This window comes from Papio anubis, chromosome 16 (genome assembly GCF_008728515.1).
Source record: "Papio anubis isolate 15944 chromosome 16, Panubis1.0, whole genome shotgun sequence".
NCBI classification, from domain to species: Eukaryota; Metazoa; Chordata; class Mammalia; order Primates; family Cercopithecidae; genus Papio; species Papio anubis.
Window position 1 is genome coordinate 21,109,538 of NC_044991.1, and position 25,850 is coordinate 21,135,387.

General features: G+C 43.8%; 1 protein-coding gene and 1 pseudogene across 5 annotated transcripts in view; both read right to left on the reverse strand.

Moving 5' to 3' along the window:
• Nucleotides 1-25,850, reverse strand: part of NF2 (neurofibromin 2) — a 101,125-nt gene that overhangs the window by 68,866 nt on the left and 6,409 nt on the right. The gene's annotated exons all lie outside the window — the stretch shown is intronic.
• LOC103888298 lies at nt 22,144-23,562 on the reverse strand (annotated as a pseudogene).

Consider the following 25,850-nt stretch of genomic DNA (forward strand, 5'->3'; position numbering starts at 1 on the left):
CATTACTTTAACAGGCTGCAGTGCTATTTCATAGATATATACTTGTGCCTGTATCATAGATAGATGTGTATGAACTTTATAAACAGGACTAAGTGCTGTCAGCTTGCTATTTTTTTGTAGGAGCTGAATTTATGAGCTTTACCCAGAGTGAAGTGCTCGTAATTTATCAACCTAGAATGTTTTAATAGCACTAAGCACTTACGTTCCACAGCAGGAACACAACTGGAATGCAGTACTCTTCTGTTATAGGAAGCAAACAGCACCAATAACCTGCAGGACTGATTGAGGTCTATTTACCAGGGAAGCATTAGGAATAACATCTACTGAACAGCCATCTTGCAACTGGCCAGGTTGAGACTCAACCCTAAAACTGCCATTTGTTTTTTGCTTTGACAGCTGCATTTCTCCCTCTGCTTTCTTTGAGACATACAGCCATCAACAATCGAATCCTGGTACCTGCTGATACAACAGTGCAAGGTGAGTAAGAAACCAGACCCATGGGACAGGAAAAGGCCACAGTTTGAAAAGGACAACTTTCTTGAAGAAAGTGAACTGAATTTGGCTACTATATATGAAATGCCTAAGTATTAGAACCTATGGAGAAATGTCGACTTTAAAGAGAAGACTAAAATATGGAAAAAGCTAAAAGAGAAGCAATAGGCCGGGCGCGGTGGCTCAAGCCTGTAATCCCAGCACTTTGGGAGGCCGAGGCCAGTGAGGATCCACGAGGTCAGGAGATCAGAGACCATCTGGCTTTCCTGAGGTGAAACCCGTCTCTACTAAAAAATACAAAAAACTAGCAGGCGAGTGGTGACGCCTGTAGTCAACACAAGGAGACTGAAGAGCAGGAGAATAAGCGTAAACCCGGGGAGGCGGGCTTGCAGTGAGCTGAGATCGGCCCTGCATTCAACCTAAAATGACAAATGAGACTCAAATGCCAAAAAAGAGAAGCAATATTCCATTTCATAGAGGTCCGGTGGGCTAAATTATCAGCCACACAAAGAATGCTTTGACTGGCTGTCTCCTCCGCAGAAAATGAAAGAGAACCGACGAACTCAGCATTCACTTAACAGTTTCTTCTAATTAGCTCACAAGCTACCATAGCATTTACCATAAAAACTGTCAAAAGGTTAGCTCCCATACAGATAGAGCAACAAAAGGAACGGCACCTCCCCAGGCTCAGGACATGTGCCACATGTCTGCCATTATTTCAGAAACAGAAAACAAAGGATGATGTGATTTCCCGTCTCAATGTTTATCCATAACTGACTTCTGCAGTCATAGATGGCCTAAGAGAACAGGTTTATAGGAGACTTGAGAATTTAAGATGCTAATGTACCAGATCCAAACCTGAATACAACTTTTGTCTGTTTTGAAAAATAGATGCCAGGCCGGGCACGGTGGCTCACACCTGTAATCCCAGCACTTTGGAAGGCCAAAGTAGGCGGATCACAAGGTCAGGAGATGGAGACCACGTTGAAACCCCATCTCTACTAAAAATACAAAAAATTAGCCAGGCGTTGTGGCGGGCGCCTGTAGTCCCAGCTAGTCAGGAGGCTGAGGCAGGAGAATGGCGTGAACCCGGGAGGCGGAGCTTGCAGTGAGCTGAGATCGCACCACTGCACTCCAGCCTGGAGGACACAGCAAGACTCTATCTCAAAAAAAAAAAAAAAAAAAAATAGATGCCAAATACCTCAATTTACAAGAAAAACACAATGGAAAGTTATAAAAGTAATTTTGCTGTGCAGTAAGTGAATAATAAATTCCATTAAAATCTATTCTGATTAAGCGAAGAAGATACAAAACTGCAGTAACATACATCTAACACTGATACTCTCAATTCAGGGTATGGTATCACCACACAACAAAAGCTGTTCTTGTGTCTCATGATTAAACCGCAAAACCACCATGCCATTTCCTTTCATAATTAAAGGATATACCACACCTCAACCATTATTCTCAACATGAGGGAAAAAGAGATCCTCCAAATAGAAATAGATCATAGGTCAACACCTGTGAAAAGAAGTGCAGGGAAAAAAAATAGATCATAGCAAAAAGAGAGAGAGAGGGAGAGAGGGAGACTTTTGTCCTCTGCTCTACCAATCTTGAACCCTACATCCTTCATTTAAATCTGGGCAAGATCTCACATACGTGGAGGCTGGGCGCAGTGGCTCATGCCTGTAATCCCAGCACTTTGGGAGGCCAAGGAAGGTGGATCACCTGAGGTCAGGAGTTTGAGACCAGCCTGGCCAACATGGTGAAACCCCATCTCTACTAAAAATATAAAAATTAGCTGGGCATGGTGGCGCACACTTGTAGTCCCAGCTACTTGGGAAGCTGAGGCAGGAGAAGTTGCTTGAACCTGGAAGGCAAAGGTTGCAGTGAGCTGAGATCACGCCACTGCACTCCAGCTGGGGTGACAGACAAGACTATCTCAAAAAAAAAAAAAAAAAAAAAAATCACAAACTTGAAACCTCCTCTTTGCAAAAATCCCAACTCTAATCTCTTGCCCTGTCAGTTTCTGCCATAATCAACTACAGCAAGTAATTTTCTTCTCCCAGTTCTCCAATCATCTCTGTTATTATGCCAAATCTATTTAAATTATTACCTTCAAATCTTCATCAATTGCTTCCTCCCTCCTTCAATCAATTACTCTACCTTATTACAACCCAGCCTATGTCCTCCCACGTCAGCAAACTTATGTGCTTCCACTTATTTGTAACCAGACCTTTCTAAGATCCATCCCTTTGTCTCCCTGCTGTCCACACCCCCCAATACCACATACATGAATCACTACGGGCTTTACATGTATTGAAAAATGAGGTACTTGTCTTTCTCCAAGTTTTCTGTCTTTCCTCCAATTCTGCAGATCACAAACTCCTTGAAGGGAAGGGTATACACGTATACACACACACACACACACACACACACACAGATTAAGTCTCCCAGAATCCTGGCAAGTGCTGCATAATCTGTGTATACTCCATAAATGCTTGATGCTTATGGTTGGCTGATGATGTTGATGATAATCATGATAACTAGATGAGGCTTCTGAGCAGAACAGTCTTCTAAGTATTGATTGCAATGAAGCAAGAATTTATGACATTCGTTATTAAAAATGTAACTGCATAATTAGGCTTTAAGGTATATATTTTACCCCTTTGATGACACATACTGATTTCCTCTCTCTAAAAATACTTCGGCAAGGAAATCTAAATCTCAAAGAACCAAAGAAGAAAATTTTCCACAGAACAAAGGAGACTAGTAAGAAACAAATCACAGCACCTTGGGAAGGCACAAAATGGAGCTTTTAAACTCTGATAAGTCTTTCAAAACCAAATGAATTACAGTTTTTTAGGGGGAAAAAAGGCCTTATGCTTGCAGTTTCTGGCATCTTTCCCACTGAAGTGCAGAGCAGTTATGGGACCGGCAGAAACCCAGCAGGGAGGTCTATATCCTAGATTCTCTGCCTCAACCACACACAAGTCTATGACTTGGGTGTACCATGCAGCTCAACCAGGTCTCAGTTTCTTCATTTGTAAATCTCTTATGAGCCATGCAATCACCATATTTTACTATGCTGTAAACAAAGAAGATTCGCTTCAAAGTTGACTGACAGATGACAAAGCAAAAAGAAACAATACAACCATGGTGCTATAAAAGCAATACAGTCCCCACAAAAGCAAACACAACAATCTCTATCTTTGGAATTTAGCTCACAACATGAGAGCAATCATAGCTCTGTCAAACAGCTATAAAACACCCAAACCGGCTTTGCTGGGTAAGTCACTTAACCTCTTTGGGTCTTGGCTTCCATAATCATCAAGTGATCTTTCAGGATTAATACCACTCTCTGAGTCTATGAGCTTGACATGACTTTGTATAAACCATGCAGCACTTTTTCATTGCTACAATAATTTTCTTTTAATCCTTTAACATCTCATTCTGTATCTTAAAATCATTTTCAGGGATGTAAATGACTTCACCTTTAGTTTATGTGTGGTTTCACATTCTTTTCCCTCATTCAGCGTCTGCTATTATATTCCTTACTCCTAATAATCATGAGTTGACTGTATAATGAACTCTCTGATGTAGTAAAATTGGGAATGATAATGCTACTGAAAAATAAAAGTTTTTATCACCTAGCATGTTATTGATATTCAGTAATTGGCAATAATTACAAATGTGTGATATACTGAGAATAATTTTGCAGAGCACTACAAATAGGAAACAATAGTAAATTCAGCACAAATAAGGCACAAGGTTAAATTTCAAATGCCTAAACATCAGGTAACAACTACCAGACTATGAAACACAACTCCTGACTAAGTATCAACCAACTGATCACTCCTGCCCTGGACAATGTAAAAATTGTGGTTAGTATGTAACAACGCATTCCTTCAAAAAAGCTCCCAGCACAACAGAGCTACAGCATGATCTATTCACGTGAACCAGCTTCTACAGAACCCAGACATTTGCCTGGAAATAAATTTTGAATATTCTGTTTCTAGCTTGACCTTTTGATTAAGTTTCATGGTCACCAATGATAATAAAACTGACTTTAATAACATTAGAAGGTATAGGCATGAGTGGGTAGGACTGGTAAAAATATCTGTAGATGAGGCCAGGCGTGGTGGCTCACACCTGTAATCCCAGCACTTTGGGAGGCCGAGGCAGGCGGATCACGAAGTCAAGAGATTGAGACCATCCTGGCCAACATGGTGAAACTCTGTCTCTACTAAAAATACAAAAATTAGCTGGGCGTGGTGGCATGCGCCTGTAGTCCCAGCTACTCGGGAGGTGGAGGCAGGAGAATCACTTGAACCCAGGAGGCAGAGGTTGCCATGAGCTGAGAGGGAGCCACTGTACTCCAGCCTGGTGACAGAGTAAGACCCTGTCTCAAAAAAAAAAAAAAAAAAGTCTGCAGATGGATAAGAACTACTGTGGGCTGAACACTAACATATTTATGAGACTGATTTAATCTCAAAATCAATATGATTAAGATAGTAGGGAGATGCACTGTTGGTGAATTTAAAACCACAGATCAGTCGAGATACATTTAGTAATTACTCCGGGCTTCAGTTTCAAGTTTATCTGAATGTCCAACTATTGAAACTATAGAAACAAGGCTAAAACAGGCAAGGTGGAGGGAAAAGCTATAAGCAACATAACTCACTAAGAGAAAGTTTATATGAATTTTTCAAAGTTAGGTTCAAATTTGGCAAAGAAGCAAAAGAGAACAGTAGCGAAAGAGTTGGAAGAGAAAAGGCTGTGTCTTTAGAAATGATGCAGTCTGGCACCACCTAGTGGTGCCACAGAGATTCCTGCACTAGGACAAGCGCCTTGAGTCAACACGAGTGACTAAAGATTTCATCAAAATTTCTTTCCCTTAAGTCAGCACTACTTTGGTAATAAATTTTGATGCACTAAAAATGTCCTAAAACATGTGGATTTAGAATCTAAATTAGACAAAGCACAGACAGGAGGACAGAACACATCATCCTGTAACAAGAATTGAGAAGCCTCATCACCAGCTGGCTAGAAAGATTAGCAGCTCGGAGAAAACTCAATTCTGGGTTTTTAAAACCCAGCACTTTAGTTTATGAAATTAAAAATAAACAAGCACCAAAAATGTTCTTTGGACAGGAATGCAAAACTAGCATGAATAATTGGAGAAGTCCTCAAAAACAAAGAAAAAAGAAAAATTTCAAAATGACACACTAGGGACAAAAGAATGCAGAACAATTAACTATGGCAGAAATCCGAAACGAATCCTGCTATCACCGTGGACATCAAGCTAAATAGAGATGTATTACACAGCACGTTACAAAAAAGAAGATGCCGCCAGGTGCAATGGCTCGCGTCTGTAATCCCAACACTTTGGGAGGCCAAGGCGGGCGGATCATGAGGTCAAGAGATCATGACCATCCTGGCCAACATGGTGAAACCCCGTCTCTACTAAAAATACAAAAATTAGCTGGGCGTGGTGGCGCACGCCTGTAGTCCCAGCTACTCGGAAGGCTGAGGCAGGAGAATCGCTCAAATCCGAGAAGCGGAGGTTGCAGTGAGCCGAGATCTCGCCACTGCACTCCACCCTGGCGACAGAGCGAGATTCTGTCTCAAAAAAATAAAGAAAGAAAGAAAAGAAGATCCTTCAACAAGAATATGGCATAAGATGAGTTCACTTTATTTGGACTAATAGAGGGTCTACAATTATAAAGGCATGGATAATCTGAATAAGGTTCAAAGAAAATGAAGTCAATGATTAAAGGAGAAAATTCACAGTGCTTCTGGCATGAGACACTTCCTGTTCCCACACTCCCAGCCCATGACAACATAAATAGGTAATATTTCTCAAATGCTTACTACGAGTCAGGCCCTGGACCAAGTGCCTGTAAAGGTCCACCTCATTCATGTCTCAAAACAACCCTGGCCGGGCACGGTTGCTCACACCTGTAATCCCAGCACTTAGGGAGGCCAAGGCAGGAGGATCACTTGAGGTTAGGAGTTCAAGGCCAGCCTAGCCAACATGGCGAAACTCCATCTCTACTAAAAATACAAAAATCAGCTAGGTGTGGTGGTGCGCTCCTATAACCCCAGCTATTCAGGAGACTGAGGCATGAGAATCGCTTGAACCCAGGAGGCGAAGGTTGCAGTGAGCCGAGATGGTGCCACTGTACTCCAGCCTGGGCGACAGAGGGAGACTCCGTCTCAAAACAAACAAACAAAACAAAAAACCCTATAAAAAAGATACTATTATTCTCATTTTATAGATGCAGCAACTGAGGTTTAAAGAGTTAAGTTCAAGGTCACTTGGGAAGCAGGTAGCAGCAGCAGGGCTTTTCCCAGGCCAATTTACCCCTTCCATCAGGGCTGTAGCTCTTATGCTTTAAGCAATATTCTTCCTGTCCTCTAGCAGATTTTCTCATGCCTATACACTCAAGTCTTGAGACGACTTCCTACCAAAGAAGAAAACATGAAAGGGAGAGGAGCACCGTGAGCCTCTTATACCCAGATCACCTAAAATAAGATGCTAAAGCTGAAGGCCTTTGAAAGTGAGTTCTTCCCCTCATCTTTCAGAAGAACTGAGGCCTGGGGGAAATAAGTGATGTCACACGGTCACATGGTGGAGCTCTGTCTAGAAGCCTGGTGTTCAGACATCAGTTTAGGGATCTTGATCGTTTTACACAAGTAACACCCTGATTGCATGCAGGAACTAGACAAGAGAAAGTGCACTGACTTCCTGAGCTCAACTGTGGCCAGGCTTGACCCAAATTCCCTTCTGCCTGGCTGACCTCAGAGACTGAGGACGGGCTTTAGACCTCAGAACCTCCTGAATCTTGAGCCTAGAAGGTCTTCTACTCATTCTTGGTCACAGAACAGCCTGATCCCTGGATTCACTCAACGCTTACATCTGCCTAGTTTTGTCCCAGCCCCTAGTGAGTCCCACTGCTGTTCAGGTTTCAATGTGATACCTCGCCCAAAGCATTTGCCTTCTAATTGTTTCCAATTTCCAACCTCTCTCTCCCCACCCCAAACCCCAAACATTCCAAATCATTTTGCATGCCAACCATTTTAAATCACACTCCTAGTAAACACTTCAAAGCTCTTCATCGCATCTGATGAATACAAGCCTCTTTAACCTGGGCTTCATGAGCCTCCAATATCTAGCTTGAACGTACCAATTCACACACATCTCTAGCTGGGCACGGTGCCTCTTGCCTGTAGTCCCAGCTACTTGGGAGGCTTAGGCAGGAGGATCACTTGAGCCCAGCAGGTCAAGTCTATAGTGAGCTGTGATAGCACCACTGCACTCCAGTCTGGGTGAGACCCCATTTCAAAAAAAAAAAAAGAAAAAAAAAAGGCCAGGCGCGGTGGTTCACGCCTGTAATCCCAGCACTTTGGGAGGCCGAGGCGGGCGGATCACAAGGTCAGGAGATCGAGACCATCCTGGCCAACATAGTGAAACTTCGTCTCTACTAAAAATACAAAAATTAGCCGAGTGTGGTGGCACACGCCCATAATCCCAGCTACAGGAGGCTGAGGCAAGAGAAATTGCTTGAACCTGGAAGGTGGACGTTGCAGTGAGCAGAGATCACACCACTGCACTCCAGCCTGGGTGACAGAGCGAGACTCCATCTCAAAAAAAAAAAAAAAAAAGAAAAGAAAAAAAAAACAGGCTCTTCCAAAACTGAACTGTCAGTGAGAGGGAAGCAGATTTTAAAAGTTAAAGAAATAGTGTCGTCTGAACAGATAACTAACTTTTCAAAATCTGTACATGAAAGAGTCTCAGAATAAAGATGTTACCAATTGCTATCTAGGTGGGCATACCAAATGTTATGAGGAGACACCAGGCTGAATACAGGCAGGAGCATTCTGACTATGTTAAAGATGCAACTGGACAATGCTTAACTCTTATAAAATAAGCCTCATTTTAAGCCAAAGGTAAGGAATTCTCATTATATCATGGGCAAGTGAAAATGACTCACTTACAGAAAATGTCCACTTGATTCAAAATGACAAACTAGACACTGAGGCAATGTAGCAGGGATCATTAGTCATGTCATTCACCCGGCAAAAATGTAAGCCACTGGCAAGCTTACAAAATGCTTTTGAGATAGTATCATACACCAAATGCAATAAAATAATGCCATAGACAAATAGTTGTTAAGTTGAGGAAGTCCTTCAAAGGATCTCTTCTTTTTCCTGTTTACCAAAATACCTAAGTTCTCTCCAGGTTTCTAACCTTTTCTCTCCTACTCCTCTTTTACACTTCCTATTTGGGTAGCATAGGATAGTGGAAAGAGGGCTGGCCTGAAAGACAGATGATCTAGCTTCAAATCTCAGTCCCATCACTTAGAAGCTATGTGGTGACCTTGGGCACAAAGAGGAGGAAACTCTTGAGCATAGCCTAGAAGGAGAATGAGTGTAGTTCTGCCAGGCAACAAGTGAGAATGGCATTCCAGGCAAAGAGAACAGCCTATGCAAAGGTGTGGCAGAGTGAAGGAGGGACCAGGACAACAGGCCCAGAGCAAGAGCGTACGTGAGGAAGTGGAGGAGAGGCTGAGAAGGTGAGCAAGCTGACGACAGGCACTGAACTTATTTCCTTTTTATTTTTTTAAATTTATTTTATTTATTTATTTATTTATTTTTTGAGACAAGGTCTCATTCTGTCACCCAGGCTGGAGTGCAGTGGTGCAATCAGGAAGCTCATGGCAGCCTCGCCCTCCCAGGTTCATGTGATCCTCCCACCTCAGCCTCCCGAGACGCTAGGACCACAGGTGCACACCACCACAACCGGCTAATTTTTGTACTTTTTGTAGAGACAGGGTTTCGCCGTGTTGCCCAGGCTGTTATTTCTTTTAGGTAACAACCATTATATATAGTACTTACCTTGTGTTAGGTACTATTATAAGTACTTTACCAGAAATTACTCAAATTTAATTCTTGTAACACCATGAGGGAAGAATTAATTACAATCACCATTTTACAGATAGGGAACAGAGGCATGTGAGGGGGTTACAGAGCTTTAAGGTTGCAAAGCTGGTTAGAGGCAGAGCCAGGAATCAAACTCTGAAGTCTATGCTTGTAATCTCTAGGCTATGCTGCCTCAGCAGCCCCAACAAGGAAACTGAAGCTTGAGCTAAGACTTGCTCAACTTACATGAGAGCCTCAATGTGAGGTTCAAAAAAGCAACTGCAGGCTTTACTGGTCAATATTAAGTGAAAGGGTGTGCCCATCTATTCTCCCTAGTCTCTCACTACCTACCTGTCCCTGTCCTATTCTGCCTCTTTCAGTATAGATGGTGGCTTCACTGAGCCTTTAAGCATGCTATGTATCCTGTCTGAGCCCCCATTTCCCCACTTAAAGATGAAGCCAATTACAGAACCTAGGTCCAAAGTAGCCCTTGATCACTGCTAGGAGGTGTTCCCTTCCTGGTCCACGTGGGCACCCAGTAAATCACAGAGCTGGGTGTGGTGGCTCACACCTATAATCCTAGCACTTTGGGAGGCTGAGGCAGGAGGATCCCTTGAGCCCAGGAGTTTGAGACCAACCAATGTAGGAAGACCCTTTTTTTTTTGGAGACGGAGTCTCTCCCTGTCATCCAGGCTGGAGTGCAGTGGCTCAATCTTGGGTAACCTCCACCTCAGGCAATTATCCTGCCTCAGCCTCCCAAGTAGCTGGGATTACAGGCACATGCCACTGCCCCCAGCTAATTTTTCTATTTTTAGTAGAGACGGGTTTTTCCCATGTTGGCCAGGCTAGTCTTGAACTCCTGACCTCAGGTATCCACCCGCCTCAGACTTCCAAAGTGCTGGGATTACAGGAATGAGCCACCACACCTGGCCGACCCTGTCTCTATTTTTAAAAACAAATACATAAAAGAGACAGAGTCTCACTACAGGCTTCATGCAGTGGTACGAACATAGCTGACTGCAGCCTCCAACTCCTGGGCTCAAGTGATCCTCCTGTCTCAGCCTCCCAATTACCTACGACTACAGGTGTGCACAACCACGCCTAATTACTATGTTTTTGTTTTTGTTTTTTTTTGAGACAGAGTCTCGCTCTTGTTGCCCAGGCTGGAGTGCAGTGGCATAATCTCGGCTCACTACAACCCTTGTCTCCCAGGTTCAAGCAGTTCTCCTGCCTCAGCCTCCGGAGTAGCTGGGACTACAGGCATAAGCCACCACGTCCAGCTAATTTTCATATTTTTAGTAGAGACAGGGTTTCACCATGTGCCCAGACTGGTCTCGAACTCCTGGCCTCAAGTAATCTGGCCGCCTCAGCCTCCCACTGGGATTACAGGTGTGAGCCACCTTGCCCAGCCTATTTTATAATATCTCTTGGATGAATAAATGAGTCCCTGTTATATCAAATGAGGTAGTGTGTATTTAAAGCATTTAGCATGGTACCCAGCACAAAGTAACAGCTAGTCCCTAGCCCTTTGTCCCACACAAAGACAGAATGGGGTCTAGTGGAGGGCAGCACTAGCCAGCATCTGTCCTCCTTCCTTCTTCACACCCTTTCATCAGCACTCATGCATTCATCACTCACCCCTGCCTGTCCATGTCCTAGACCTCAGTAGTGGCACCCATGCCATCCACAGGCACTGCTTAAAACCCATGGGAGAGGCCAGGCATGATGGCTCATGCCTGTAATCCCAGCACTTTGGGAGGCCGAGTCGGGCAGATCACGAGGTCAGGAGTTCAAGACCAGCCTGACAAACATGGTAAAACCCCGTCTCTACTAAAAATACAAAAATTAGCCTGGCGTGATGGCGGGTGCCTGTAATCCCAGCTACTGTGGAGGCTGAGGCAGGAGAATCGCTTGAACCTGGGAGACGGAGGTTGAAGTGAGCTGAGATCACGTCACTGCACTCCAGCCTGGGCGACAGAGCGAGACTCCATCTCAAAAAAAAGAAAAAAACCCATGGGAGAGCACAGCAGTAAAAAGGTAGGTAACAGGCCAGGCGTGGTGGCTCATGCCTGTAATCCCAGCACTTTGGGAGGCCAAGGTGGGTGGATCACCTGAGGTGGGGAGTTCAAGACCAGCCTGACCAACATGGAGAAACCCCGTCTTTACTAAAAATACAAAAATTCGCAGGGCGTGGTGGTGCATGCCTGTAATCCCAGCTACTCGGGAGGCTGAGGCTGGAGAATCACTTGAACCCAGGAGGCAGAGGTTGTGGTGAGCCAAGATCGTGCCATTGCACTCCAGTCTGGGTAACAAGAGTGAAACTCTGTCTCAAAAAAAAAAAAAAAAAAGGTAGATAACAGTCTTACTTCTGAAACACAAAAAAGTTTCTTGGTGCACTAATATAGAGTATAGAACTATTACCCTATACAATTACACTGCCCTCCAGAGTTTACATCCTTGAAGGGGATGGTTTGCCTGGTCCTAGGGAGTCTAGGATTTAAGATTTTACTGAAAATGCCAGAATTGTTCTGTCTTCCCCCTTTGAAAGTTCCTTCCATTATGGACAACTTATGTCTACTTGTATGCTGGAATGATCTGTAATGTTGGTATTTAATCCAATCATAATCCCACTTAGGTATGTGAAAACATTTAGAATGCCAAACAACAGGAGAAGGAGGCTTTGTTTTCAATATGAGATAGTATTAGGATCTCTCACAACTTCCTGTTTGGTTTTTCTTACTGAGAGATTGAATTATTAGAGTAAAATTCCAGCCTAGATAAGAAATAACATAGCCGTTTAGCCTCCTGGCAAATTACACTCAGCACCCACTTTCTCAAAATGACAAATAACAAATCTTTCAAGTGGAAAAATCTTCCAAAGCATCCAGCCAATTGTGCAATGCAGCAAGTAGTGCAGGAGATTTTTCCCCCTATCTCTGCAGTAAAAAGAAAAAAAGTCTGAACTTATTAGCATAAGGTAACTTGACTCATATGTTAACTGCCACCGGTTCTGAACTTGAGTCCTTCTTGAAAAGCCACCTACATTTGACTTCAATAAAGTCAATAATTCTACAAGTACTCTCTCTCCTTTTTTTTCAAAATGCATCTGCCATCTCCTTGCATCAGCACCTTGCTCAGTTAATGGACAACATAAAAAGCAGGCAGGAGAGTAAAACTAATCACTTATCTGAGTCCTATCATCATAGATCAAACTATGATTACTTTCAACAGAATATGTGAACATGGTTTACAAACAGGTTTTTCCACTGGAAATCTGAGGTTCAGAGAGATGTAATGGCTTGATAAATCACAACAGGGCAGTGCCCATGGTAACCAGAGCCTCCTACTTTAGGCCAATTATAGTCCCTTCCTTATCTTCCTTTCTGCCAATGACTATGCATTCCATGAATCCTTGTAAGAACTCTGCAGGGTCAGCATTATTAGTCCCATTTTACCGATGAGAAAATAAGGTCCAGAGAGCTACATATCTTGTCCAAGGTAGAAGTAGTTTAGCTAGAATTCAAGCCCAGGTCTGTCTTTTTTCGAAGCCCATGCACTTTCTTTTTTTTTTTTTTTTGAGACGGAGTCTCGCTCTGTCGCCCAGACTGGAGTGCAGTGGCCGGATCTCAGCTCACTGCAAGCTCTGCCTCCTGGGTTCACGCCATTCTCCTGCCTCAGCCTCCCGAGTAGCTGGGACTACAGGCGCCCGCCACCTCGCCCGGCTAGTTTTTTGTATTTTTTTAGTAGAGACGGGGTTTCACCATGTTAGCCAGGATGGTCTCGATCTCCTGACCTCGTGATCCGCCCGTCTCGGCCTCCCAAAGTGCTGGGATTACAGGCTTGAGCCACCGCGCCCGGCTGCCCATGCACTTTCTACTAATGCTCTGCTACTCAAAGTGTGGTCCTTGGGCTGGTGGCACAGGCATCATCACCTGAGTTTGTTATTAATACAGAATTCTCAGTTCCATCCCAGAACTACTGAATCAGAACCTACATTTGTCAAAGATTCCCCAGGTCATTTATGTAAAATTAAAGTTTGGCAAGCTTTGTACCATACCATCCAGCCCCTCTGAAAGTCACTACTATTATCCTTTTCTATAGATCAGTGGTTCTCAATGTGGTCATGGAGGTTGGGTAGGGAGAAAGAGGAGATTGGAGGGTGTCCTCCCTAACCCAGGGACACCTGACAATGTCTGAAGACATTTTTGGTTATCACAACAACTGGGATGGGGTGGGGAAATGCTACTGGCATCTAGTAGGTAGAGGCCAGAGATCCTGCTAAACATCCTAGAACACACAAGACATATCCCCACAACAAAGAATTATCCAGCCAAAATGTCAATCGTGCCAGGGTTGAAAAACCTTGCTCTAGCTGATAATACTGTCCAACATCTTTGGGTCTGGAATCTACTTAATGAAGGAAAAAGAAGAGCTTTTCCTGGCAAAATTATGGCTGAAAAAATGTCATACAAAATCCCTTTCCTGGACGGACACGGTGGTTCACACCTGTAATCCCAGCACTTTGGGAGACCAAGGCAGGCAGATCACCTGAAGTCAGGAGTTCAAGATCAGCCTGGCCAACGTGGTGAAAACCCGTCTCTACTAAAAATACAAAAATTAGCCGGGCACAGTGGCATGCGCCTGTAATCCCAGCCACTTGGGAGGCTGAGGCAAAAGAATCACTTGAGCCCGGGTGGCGGAGGTTGCAGTGAGATGAGATCGCACCATTACACTCCAACCTGGGTGACAGAGACTCTGTCTCAAAAAAGACCCCCCCAAAAACTAAAATCCCTTCCCTTACAGGCTAGTCTCTCTTAACCTCTCACAACATCTAACATCTATCAAATAGCAACTTAGCTCAGAGGTCAGCAAACTATGGCCCACAGGACAAATCCAACCCACCACCTATTTTTGTGTGGCCTGAGAGCTAAGAACGATTTTTACTTTTTTTTTTTTTTTGAGATGGAGTTTCGCTCTTGTTGCCCAGGCTGGAGTGCAATGGTGTTATCTTGGCTCACTGCAACCTCCGCCTTCCAGGTTCAAGTGATTCTCCTGCCTCAGCCTCCCGAGTAGCTGGGATTACAGGTGCATGCCACCATGCCGGGCTAATTTTTGTATTTTCAGTAGAGACAGGGTTTTACATATTGGCCAGGCTGGTCTGAAACTCCTGACCTTGTGATCCATCCAGTTCAGCCTCCCAAAGTGCTGGGATTACATGCATGAGCCACCGTGCCCAGCCTGTTATATTTTTTAATGTTTTTAAATTTTCTTGTGAAAATTATGTGAAATTCAAATTTCTGTGTCGATAAAGTTTTCTTTCAACAGTCATGCCCATTGTTTACATTTTGCTAAACAGCTTGATATATAATTCATATGCCCTAAAATTAACCCATTTAAAGTGCACAATTCAGTAGTTTTTAGTATATTCAGTGTGTACAATCATCACCAGTTTTAGAATATTTTCATCACTTCATAAATAAAATCTTGCATATTTCAGCTATCACATCCTCTACCCCATCCACTTTTGCCAGCCCTGAGCAACTACTGATTTACTTTGTCTCTGTAGATATGCCTATTCTAGACTTGCATATGAATGGAATCATATGTGTCCTTTTGTGGCTGGTTTCTTTCACTTAGCATAGCGTTTTCGAGGTCCATCCATGTTGCAGCACGTGCTGGTACTTCATTCTATTTTATTGCCAAGTAATTCCATAGTATGGATAGACCACATTTTGTTCATCCATTCATCAGCTGATGTATATTTGAACTGTTTCTACCTCCTGGCTATTATGAATACTACTACTATAAACATTCACATATAAGTTTTTCTTGTAGACTTATGCTTTCATTTCTCTTGAGAAGACATCTGTAAGTTGAATTGCTGGGTCATATGGTTAACTCTGTTTAATTGTTTGAGGAACTGCCACAATGTTTTTCTTTTCATCTTTTTTGAGACTGGGTCTCACTCTGTCACCCAGCCTGGAGTATAGTGCCACAATCACAGCTAACCGCAACCTCAAAATTGTGGGCTCGGCCGGGCGCGGTGGCTCACGCCTGTAATCCCAGCACTTTGGGAGGCCGAGGCGGGCGGATCACAAGGTCAGGAGATCGAGACCATGGTGAAACCCCGTCTCTACTAAAAATAGAAAAAATTAGCCGGGCGCAGTGGCGGGCGCCTGTAGTCCCAGCTACTCGGGAGGCTGAGGCAGGAGAATGGCGTGAACCCGGGAGTCGGAGCTTGCAGTGAGCCGAGATTGCGCCACTGCACTCCAGCCTGGGCGACAGAGCGAGACTCCGTCTCAAAAAAAAAAAAAAAAAAAAAAAAAATTGTGGGCTCAAGGAATCCTACCACCTTGGCCTCTCAAGTAGCTGTGACTATAGAAGAACGCTACCATACCCAGCTAATTTTCTTCCTTTCTTTTTTTGAGACAGGGCCTCGCTTTGATTACCAGGCTGGCAGTGCAGTGGTGCAGTCATGCCTCACTACAGCCTTTCCCGGGCTCAAGCGATCCTTCCACCTCAACCTCCCAAGTAACTGAGACTACAGGTGCGAGCCACCACGCCTGGCTAATTTTTAAATTTTCTGTAAAGAAAGGGTCTCACTTTGTTGCCCAGGCTGCTCTCGAAATTCTGGCTTCAAGTGATCCTCTCACCTTGGTCTCCCAAAGTGCAGGGATTACAGGTATGACCCACCATGCCTGGCTAACTAGTTTGCTTTTCAAACTGGCTGCACCATTTTACGTTCTTACCAGCAGTGTAAAAGGGTTCAAATTTCTCCATGTTCGTTTGTTTTTTTTTTCTCCACCCCAGGCTGGAGTGCAGTAGCACGATCTCAGCTCACTGCAACCTCCACCTCCCGAGTTCAAGTGATTCTCATGTCTCAGCCTCCAGAGTAGCCGGGACTACAAGTGCATGCCACCACGGCTAGCTAATTTTTGTATTTTTAGTAGAGATAAGGTTTTGCTATATTGGCCAAGGTAGTCTGGAACCCCTGGCCTCAAGCAATCCACCTGCCTCAGCCTCCCAAAGTGCTAGGATTACAGGCATGAGCCACCACACCCAGCCTAATTTTTGTATTTTTAATATAGACAGGGTTTCACCATGTTGGCCAGACTGGTCTCGAACTCCTGGCCTCAAGTAATCCATCCACCTCAGCATCCTAAAGTGCTCAGATTACTGGAGTGAGCCACCTCACCTGGCCCTTTGATCCATTTTAAGTTTTTTTTTTTGGAGGGGGGGACGGCGACTTGCCCTGTCACCCAGGCTAGAGTGCAATGGCATAATCTCAGCTCACTACAACCTCCTGGGTTCAAGTGATTCTCCTGCCTCAGCCTCCCGAGTAGCTGTGATTACAGGTGCCTGCCACCATGCCCAACTAATTATTATTTATTTTATTTTATTTTATTTTTTTGAGATGGAGTCTCGCTCTGTTACCCAGACCAGAGTGCAGTGCTGCGATCTCAGCTCACTGCAAGCTCCACCTCCTGGATTCATGTCATTCTCCCACCTCAGCCTCCAAAGTAGCTAGGACTACAGGTGCCCGCCACCATGCCCGGCTATATTTGTTTTTGTATTTTTAGTAAAGGTGGGGTTTCACTGTGTTAGCCAGGATGGTCTCGATCTCCTGACCTCGTGATCCACCCGCCTTGGCCTTCCAAAGTGCTGGGATCACAGGCGTGAGTCACCACGTCCGGCCTAATTTATTTTTAGTAGAGATGGGGTTTCACCATGTTGACCAGGTTCGTCTTGAACTCCTGACCTCATGATCCACCCGCCTCAGCCTCCCAAAATGCTGGGATTACAGGCGTGAGCCACCACGCCCAGCCATGAGTTAATTTTTGTGTATGGTGTGAAGTAAGGGTTTAATTTCAATTTTTTTTTGCATGTGGCTATCCAGTTGTCTCAGATCCATTTGTTCAAAGGACTATTCCAGCCACGTGCAGTGGCTCACACCTGTAATCCCAGCACTTTGGGAGGCTGATGCAGGCGGATCATGAGGTCAGGAGTTCGAGACTAGCCTGGCCAACATAGTGAACCCCTGTCTGTACTAAAAATACAAAAATTAGTCGGGCGTTGTGGCAGGTGCCTGTAGTCCAGGTATTCAGGAGGCTGAGGCAGGAAAATCACTTGAACCCAGGAGGTGGAGGTTGCAGTGAGCCAAGATTGCACCACTGCACTCCAGCCTAGATGACAGAGTGAGACTCCATCTCAAAAAAAGAAAGAAAGAGGCCGGGCGCGGTGGCTCAAGCCTGTAATCCCAGCACTTTGGGAGGCCGAGATGGGCGGATCACGAGGTCAGGAGATCGAGACCATCCTGGCTAACACGGTGAAACCCCGTCTCTACTAAGAAATACAAAAAATAGCCGGGCGAGGTGGCAGCGCCTGTAGTCCCAGCTACTCGGGAGGCTGAGGCCGGAGAATGGCGTGAACCCGGGAGGCGGAGCTTGCAGTGAGCTGAGATCCGGCCACTGCACTCCAGCCTGGGCGACAGCGCGAGACTCCGTCTCAAAAAAAAAAAAAGAAAGAAAGAAAGAAAGGACTATTCCTTCTCACAGTCTGTGGCATGTAGCAAGAAAAGACAAGACAAGACAAGACAATTCTCCCTCACTGAATGGTCTTGGCACCCTTGTCAAGAATCAGGTGACCATGAACTCTCAACTCTATTCTACTGGGTTTATTTCTGGACTCTCAATTCTATCCCGCTGATCTATACATTTATCCTTACACCAGTACCACACTGTCTTTTTTTTTTTGAAATGGAGTCTCGCTCTGTCCCCCAGGCTGGAGTGCAGTAGCACGATCTCGACTCTCTGCGATCTCCACCTCCTGGGTTCAAGGGATTCTTGTGCCTCAGTCCTCCCAAGTAGCTTGGACTACAAGGGTGCACCCCCATGCCCAGCTAATTTTTGTATTTTTGGTAGAGACAAGATTTCTCAGCTCACTACAACCTCCTGGGTTCAAGTGACTCTCCTGCCTCAGCCTCCCGAGTAGCTGTGATTACAGGTGCCTGCCACCACGCCCAGCTAATTATTATTTATTTTATTTTATTTTATTTTTTTGAGACAGAGTCTCGCTCTGTTACCCAGACCAGAGTGCAGTGCTGCGATCTCAGCTCATGTTGCCATATTGCCCAGGCTGGTCTCGAACTCCTGACCTCAAGTGATCTGCCCGTCTTGGCCTCTCAAAGTGTTGGGATTATAGGTATGAGCCACTGTGCCTGGTGACATTGTCTTGATTATAGTTGTTTTATAGTATGTCTTGAAATCACAAAGTGTGAGTCTTTCTGCTTGTTTCTTTTTCAAGATTTAGCTATTGTGGGTCCCTTATGATTCCATATGAATTTCTGAATTGACTTGTCAATTTCTTTCTTTTCTTTTTTTTTTTTTTGAGACGGAATTTCGCTCTTGTTGCCCAAGCTGGAGTGCAATGGCGCGTAATCTCGGCTCACCACAAGCTCCGCCTCCTAGGTTCAAGCGATTCTCCTGCCTCAGCCTCCCAAGTAGTTGGGATTACAGGCATGCACCACCACACCTGGCTAATTTTGTACTTTTAGTAGAGATGGGGTTTTTTCATGTTGGCCAGGCTGGTCTCAAGTGATCCGCCTGCCTCCGCCTCCCAAAGTGCTGGGATTACATGCATGAGCCACCACACTTGGCGACTTGTCAATTTCTACAGTGAAATGAACTGGAATTCTGACAGGGATTATGTCAAACGTGTAGATCAATCTCCAAAGTACTGCCAACTTGACAATGTTACGTCTTATCCATGAACAAGAGCTATTTTCTACTTATTTATATCTTCCTTCTTTTAAAAATGTTTTATAGGCCAGGCATGGTGGCTTACACTTGTAATCCCAGCACTTTGAAGGGCCAACATGGAAGGATTGCTTGAGGTCAGGTTCAAGACCAGTGTGGGTAACACAGGGAGACTCTGTCTCTACAAGAAATTAAAAAAAAAAAAAAAAGCTAGGGATGATCATGCATGCCTGTGGTCCAAGTTGCTTGGGAGGCTGACGTAGGAGGATCACTTGAGCCTGGAAGGTCTAGGCTGCACTGAGCTATGATTGCACCACTGCACTTGTTCTCACTTCAGTTCAGGCCCGAGAAAAAAAAAAATCAATTAAATCATTTAAAAGGCCAGGCTGGGCCCATTGGCTCATGCCTGTAATCCCAGCACTTTGGGAGGCTGAGGTGGGTGGATCACCTGAGGTCAGGAGTTGGAGACCAGCCTGGCCAACAAGGGGAAATCCCGTCTATACTAAAAATACAAAAATTAGCCAGGCTTGGTGGTGCACACCTGTAGTCCCAGCTACTCAGGAGGCTGAGGCAGGAGAATCTCTTGAACCTAGGACTCAGAGGCTGCAGTGAGCTGAGATCATACCACTATGCTCCAGCCTGGGCAACAGAGCAACACTCCATCACAAAAAAATTAATTAATTAATTAATTAATTAATTAAGGCAGGCGCGGTGGCTCACGCCTGTAATCCCAGCACTTTGGGAGGCCAAGGCAGGCAGATCACAAAGTCAGGAGATTGAGACCATCCTGGCTAACACGGTGAAACCCTGCCTCTACTAAAAAAAATACAAAAAATTAGCTGGGTGTGGTGGCACACACCTGTAGTCCCAGCTACGTGGGAGGCTGAGGCAGGAGAATCGCTTTAACCTGGGAGGCAGAGGTTGCAGTGAGCTGAGATCACACCACTACATTCCAGCCTGGACGACTGAGTGAGACTGTTTCAAAAAAAAATAAAATTAATTTAAAAAACAAAACCAAAAATGTTTTACAGCTTTTAGAGTATAAGTTTTATACTTTCTTTTACACAACTGTCAGAGGATGGAAAAAAAAGACACTTCTCTTGTTATAAGTATTTTTATTTTTTAGGTTATAACAAATGGAATTTTCTTAATTTCCTTTTCAGGTTGTTCATTCCAAGTGGATACATTTACAACTGACTTTTGCATAATGACCTTGTATCCTACAACATTACTAAGCTAATAATTTATTAGCTCCAATACTTTCTTAGTGGATTTCTCAGGGTCTATATGCAAGATCACGTCATCTGCAAACAGAAATGATCTTACTTGTTCCCTTCCAATATAGATGGCTTTTATTGCATTTTCTTGCCTAATTGCCCTGGCTAGAACCTCCAACACAATGCTGAATAGAAGTGATGAAAGTAGATATCTTATTCCTAATCTTAAGGATAAGCATACAGTATTTCACTATTTTGTTTGTTTGTTTGTTTGCTTGTTTTGAGACGGAGTCTCGCTCCATTGCCCAGCCTGGAGTGTGCAGTGGTACTATCTCAGCTCACTGCAACCTCTGCCTCCCAGGTTCAAGCAATCCTCCCATGTAAGCCTCCAGAGTAGCTACGATTACAGGTATGCATCACCACATCTGGCTAATTTTTTTTTTTTTTTTTTTTTTGTATTTTTAGTAGAGACAGCGTTTCACCATGTTGGCCAGGCTGTTCTTGAACTCCTGACCTCAAGTGATCTGCCTAACTTGGCCTCCCAAAGTGCTAGGATTACAGGCGTGACCCACCGAGCCTGGCCTCAGTCTTTCACTATTATGAAGTTAGCTGTGGGTTTTTCATAACTGCTGTTTATCACGTTGAGGAACTCTTCTTCTCTTCTTAGTTTATTTAGTGTTTTTATCATGAAAAACAGGCTGAATTTTGTCAAATGCTTTTTCTGTGTCTACTGAGATGACAATGTGATTTTTGGTTTTTATTCTATTGATATTATGCATTACATTATTTACACTAATTCATTTTTGGATGTTAAACCAACTTTGTACTCCTAGAATAAATCCTGGTTGTTTATGGTATATAATTCTTTTTATATGTTACTGGATTCAGTTTGCTAGTATTTTTGTTGAGGATTTTTGCTTCCACATTTGTAAGATATATTTGTCTATAGTTTTATTTTCTTGTAATGTCTTTGTCTGGTTTTGGCAGCAGGGTAATACCAGTCTCATAAAATTCGTTTATAAGTATTTTTTCCTCTTTTTCATTTTTGAAGAATTTGTGAAGAATGTGAAGAACTGTAGTAATTTTTCTTGAAATGTTTGGTAGAATTCAGTGGTGAAGCTATCAGGACCTCTAGTAGGTAGAGCCTGGGATTTGCTTTTCTTTTCTTTTTTCTTTTTTTTTTTTTTTGAGATAGAATCTCGCTCTGTCACCCAGGCTGGAGTGCAGTGGTGCGATCTCAGCTCACCACAATCTCCAACTCCTGGGTTCAAGTGATTCTCCTGCCTCAGCCTCCTGAATAGCTGGGACTACAGGTGCACACCACTATGCTTGGCTAATTCTTGTATTTTTAGTAGAGACAGGGTTTCATCATATTGGACAGGCCGGTCTTGAATTCCTGACCTCGTGATCTGCCCGCCTCGGCTTCCCAAAGTGCTGGGATTACAGGCATGAGCCACTGCGCCCAGCCTCTTTTCTTTTTTTTAAGAGACAGGGTCTCACTCTGTCATCCTGGCTGAAGTACTGTGGCACAATCATAGCTCACTACCTCCTCAACCTCCTAGGATCAAGTGATCCTCACAATTTAACCTCCTGAGTAGCTGGGACTCCAGGCTCATACCACCATGCCTAGCTGATTTCATATATATTATGTATATCTTAGAGTTGGGGTCTCACTATGTTGCCCAGGTTGGTCTCAAGCTCCTGGCCTCAAATGATCCTCCTGCCTTGACCTCCCAAAGTGCTGAGATTACAGGCAACAGCCACTGTGCCCAGGTCTCTCTCTCTAACTATTTATTTATTTTTTAATGGTACACTATCATACCCAAACTTATATTTTTAAATTCCATTCGACTCATATTACCAAGCATATAAACAAATCACACATAACACAAAATAGAAAAAAACATGAAAACTTCCTTTGCTTTTGGAAAACAGCTGAGAAACAACAAAATTCTTTTCAGAAATACAGAAAAAAATTGTTTTTGTAGTGTAGCTAATATGCCCTCCTTAGACATTAAGACACTTTTCTGTTTGTAACCTTAATGCAGCCATATTTTTACTCTTTATAAAAATCAAGGCTCTCAATAAAAACAGTATCTCATTCACTAATAAAGTGCTTCACTGAAAATGTAGTCATACACACCAATTTCTAACTTCTTAGAATACTCTGTACAATCAATCATAATCACCGAAATGAATAACTGCTCAAAAAAGCAGAATGGCTTCCATTGCATTATGATTTGGTAGTCGATATTTCTGTTTTCCAGTAAAAAGGAGATTTCATAAACAGAAACACTGGGCTCCTTATGGTTTCATCAATCAAGAGAATGTTTCTGAGCAGCTTCTGAGCAAACATTTCTTAACAGGTTGGTCACAGATCTGGGGTCTTGCCTCCTCACAATAGCAATGCCAGACACAATCATGTTAGCTCCTGCCTCTGCACACCTATGGACAGCGTCAGGATCTATTCCACCAGTGACCTCTATAGCCTAAGATGGGAACTGGATCCTCAACCAGTGAACCTTTGGCATCATATCTTCCATGAATTTATGCCCTCCAAACCCTGGTTCCACTGTCATAACCAAGGCCATATCTAGTTGATTACTCCACGGTGCCAAATACTGAACTGAGGTTCCTGGTTTGATGGCAAGGCCAACCTTCATCCCATTCTCCCAATTGTCTTTAATCAAAGTCCCTGGGTTCTCAGTAGCCTCGAGCTGAAAGATGTACTGATTGGCTCCTCTTATAGTCACTGGCTTTACCCACTGTTCTGGCTTGGACACCATCATGTACATGTTCGTCCATTACATCCAGGTGGAGATAATCGACCCCAGAGTCTAGCATTCAGAGGTACTGGGCCCCTAAATTGGCCAGGTAGTGTTGAGGATGGACGGGCCAATCTTGCAGCCTGATGCCATACACTGGTTCCCAAGAGCAAGTTACCCCACAAGTCCCCTTAATTACTAATTTAATATCTTTACTTGTTATAGGTTTATTCAGATGGTGTCTCTTCTTGAGTCAATCTTGGTGGTTTATGTCTTTCTAGGAGTTTGTCCATTTCATTTCATTGAAGTTATCTAATTACTTGGCATTCAACTGCCATTTTACTTTTTCTTTTTGTATGTGTTTCACATCTTTTTTTTTTTTTTTTTTTCCAGGTAGGGGGGATGGAGTCTCGCTCTGTCACCCAGGTTGGAGTGCAGTGGCATGATCTCGGCTCACTGCAACCTCTGCCTCCTGGGTTCAAGTGATCCCTTGCCTCAGCCTCCCAAGTAGCTGGGATTACAGGCGTGTGCCACCACGCACAGCTAATTTTTGTATTTTTAGTAGAGACAGGGTTTCACCATGTTGGCCAGGCTAATCTCAAACTCCTGACCTCAGGTGACCTGCCCACCTCAGCCTCCCAAAGTGCTGGGATTAGAGGCGTGAGCCACTGCACCTGACGTATTTCACATTCTTTTTATTTCTCTATTCCTCCTTTACTACTTTCTATTAATTTAAGTGCATATTTTCTAATGAAACATTTAAATTTATTTAACAATTATTTCACTAGTTTTTCAGGCTTTTGTTTTTTAGTGGTTGCTCTGGGATTTACTATGTAATCTCAACATATCAGAATCAGCTTCAGATTGGCTGTGCATGGTGGCTCATGCCTGTAATTCCAGCACTTTGGGAGTCCAAGGCGGGCAGATCACCTGAGTTTAGGAGTTCAAGATCAGCCTAGCCAACATAGTGAAACCCTGTCTCTACTAAAAAAATACAAAAATTAGCCGGGTGTGGTGGCGCATGCCTGTAACCCCAGCTATTCAGAAGGCTGAGGCAGAAGAATCACTTGAACCCAGAAGGCGGAGGTTGCAGTGAACCAAGATTATGGCACTGGACTCCAGCCTGGCCAATAGAGCAAGACTCCGTCTCACAAAAAAAAGAAAATCAGCTTCAGGTTTATACTAGCTTAATTCCAGTGATATATAGTCATATTTACATAGGAGTTATTCCTATATAACTCCATTCCTTTTCCCCCTTTTTCATGGCCTTATTGTTATACATACATCTATTACATATCCATCTATTAAACTTACATACCCAATAAAAGATTTTTTTTCTGTTTTGTTTTTTGAGATGGGAGTTTCACTCTTGTTGCCCAGGCTGGAGTGCAATGGTACAATCTTGGCCCACTGCAACCTCTACCTCCCCAGTTCAAGCGATTCTCCTGCCTCAGCCTCCTGAGTAGCTGGGATTACAGGCATGCGTCATCACGCCTAGCTAATTTTGTTATTTTTAGTAGAGACAGGGTTTCTCCATGTTGGTCAGGCTGTTCTCGATCTCCTGACTTCAGGTGATTCGCTTGCCTCGGCTTCCAAAAGTGCTAGGATTACAGGTGTAATCCTAGCATGGTCAAAATGTTGTTGTAGTTGTTATTTTAAGATCTGTAGCCATTTCCTTAGCCCATAGAGCTTTGCTCCCACCCAGCTCCTTTGTGCTGTTATTGGCAAATGTATTACACATACATTTTTTGTAAGCCCAACAAAATATTATATACATACTGTTTTATATGATTGTTTATCAGTTAAGAGGAAAAAAATATGCATTTATACTGTCTTTTATAATTACATAATTACCTTTACCAGTGTTCTTTGTTTATTTGTATGGATTTAAATTACTGTCTGGTGTCTCTTGCTTTCAGCCTGAAGAATTTACTTCAGTATTTCCTCTAGGGCAGGTCTTCAAGCAATAAATCCTCTCAGCTTTTGGCTTTTGTTTATCTGAGAAATTTCAACTTTTATTTATTTTTTCTTTTTGAGATGGAGTCTCACTCTATTGCCCAGGCTAGAGTGCAATGGTACGATCTTGACTCACTGCAACCTCTACCTCCTGGGTTCATGCAATTCTCCTGCCTCAGCCTCCCAACTAGCTGGGATTACAGGTGTGCACCACCACGCCTGGCTAATCTTTCTATTTTTTTTTTTTTTTTTTTTTTGAGATGGAGTCTTGCTCTGCTGCCCAGGCTGGAGTGCAGTGGCCGGATCTCAGCTCACTGCAAGCTCCGCCTCCCGGGTTCACGCCATTCTCCTGTCTCAGCCTCCCGAGTAGTTGGGACTACAGGCGCCCGCCACCGCGCCCGGCTAGTTTTTTGTATTTTTAGTAGAGACGGGGTTTCACCGTGTTAGCCAGGATGGTCTCGATCTCCTGACCTCGTGATCCGCCCGTCTCGGCCTCCCAAAGTGCTGGGATTACAGGCTTGAGCCACCGCGCCCGGCCTAATCTTTCTATTTTTAGTAGAGACAGGGTTTCATCATGTTGTTCAGGCTGGTCTTGAACTCCTGACCTCAGGTGACCCACCCACCTCAACCTCCCAATGTGCTGGGATTACAGGTATGAGCCACTGCGCCCAGCCATCATCTTCATTTTGAAATGTCCAGTTCATCTATATCCAGCTTTGCTAAATACAGGATTCTTAGTT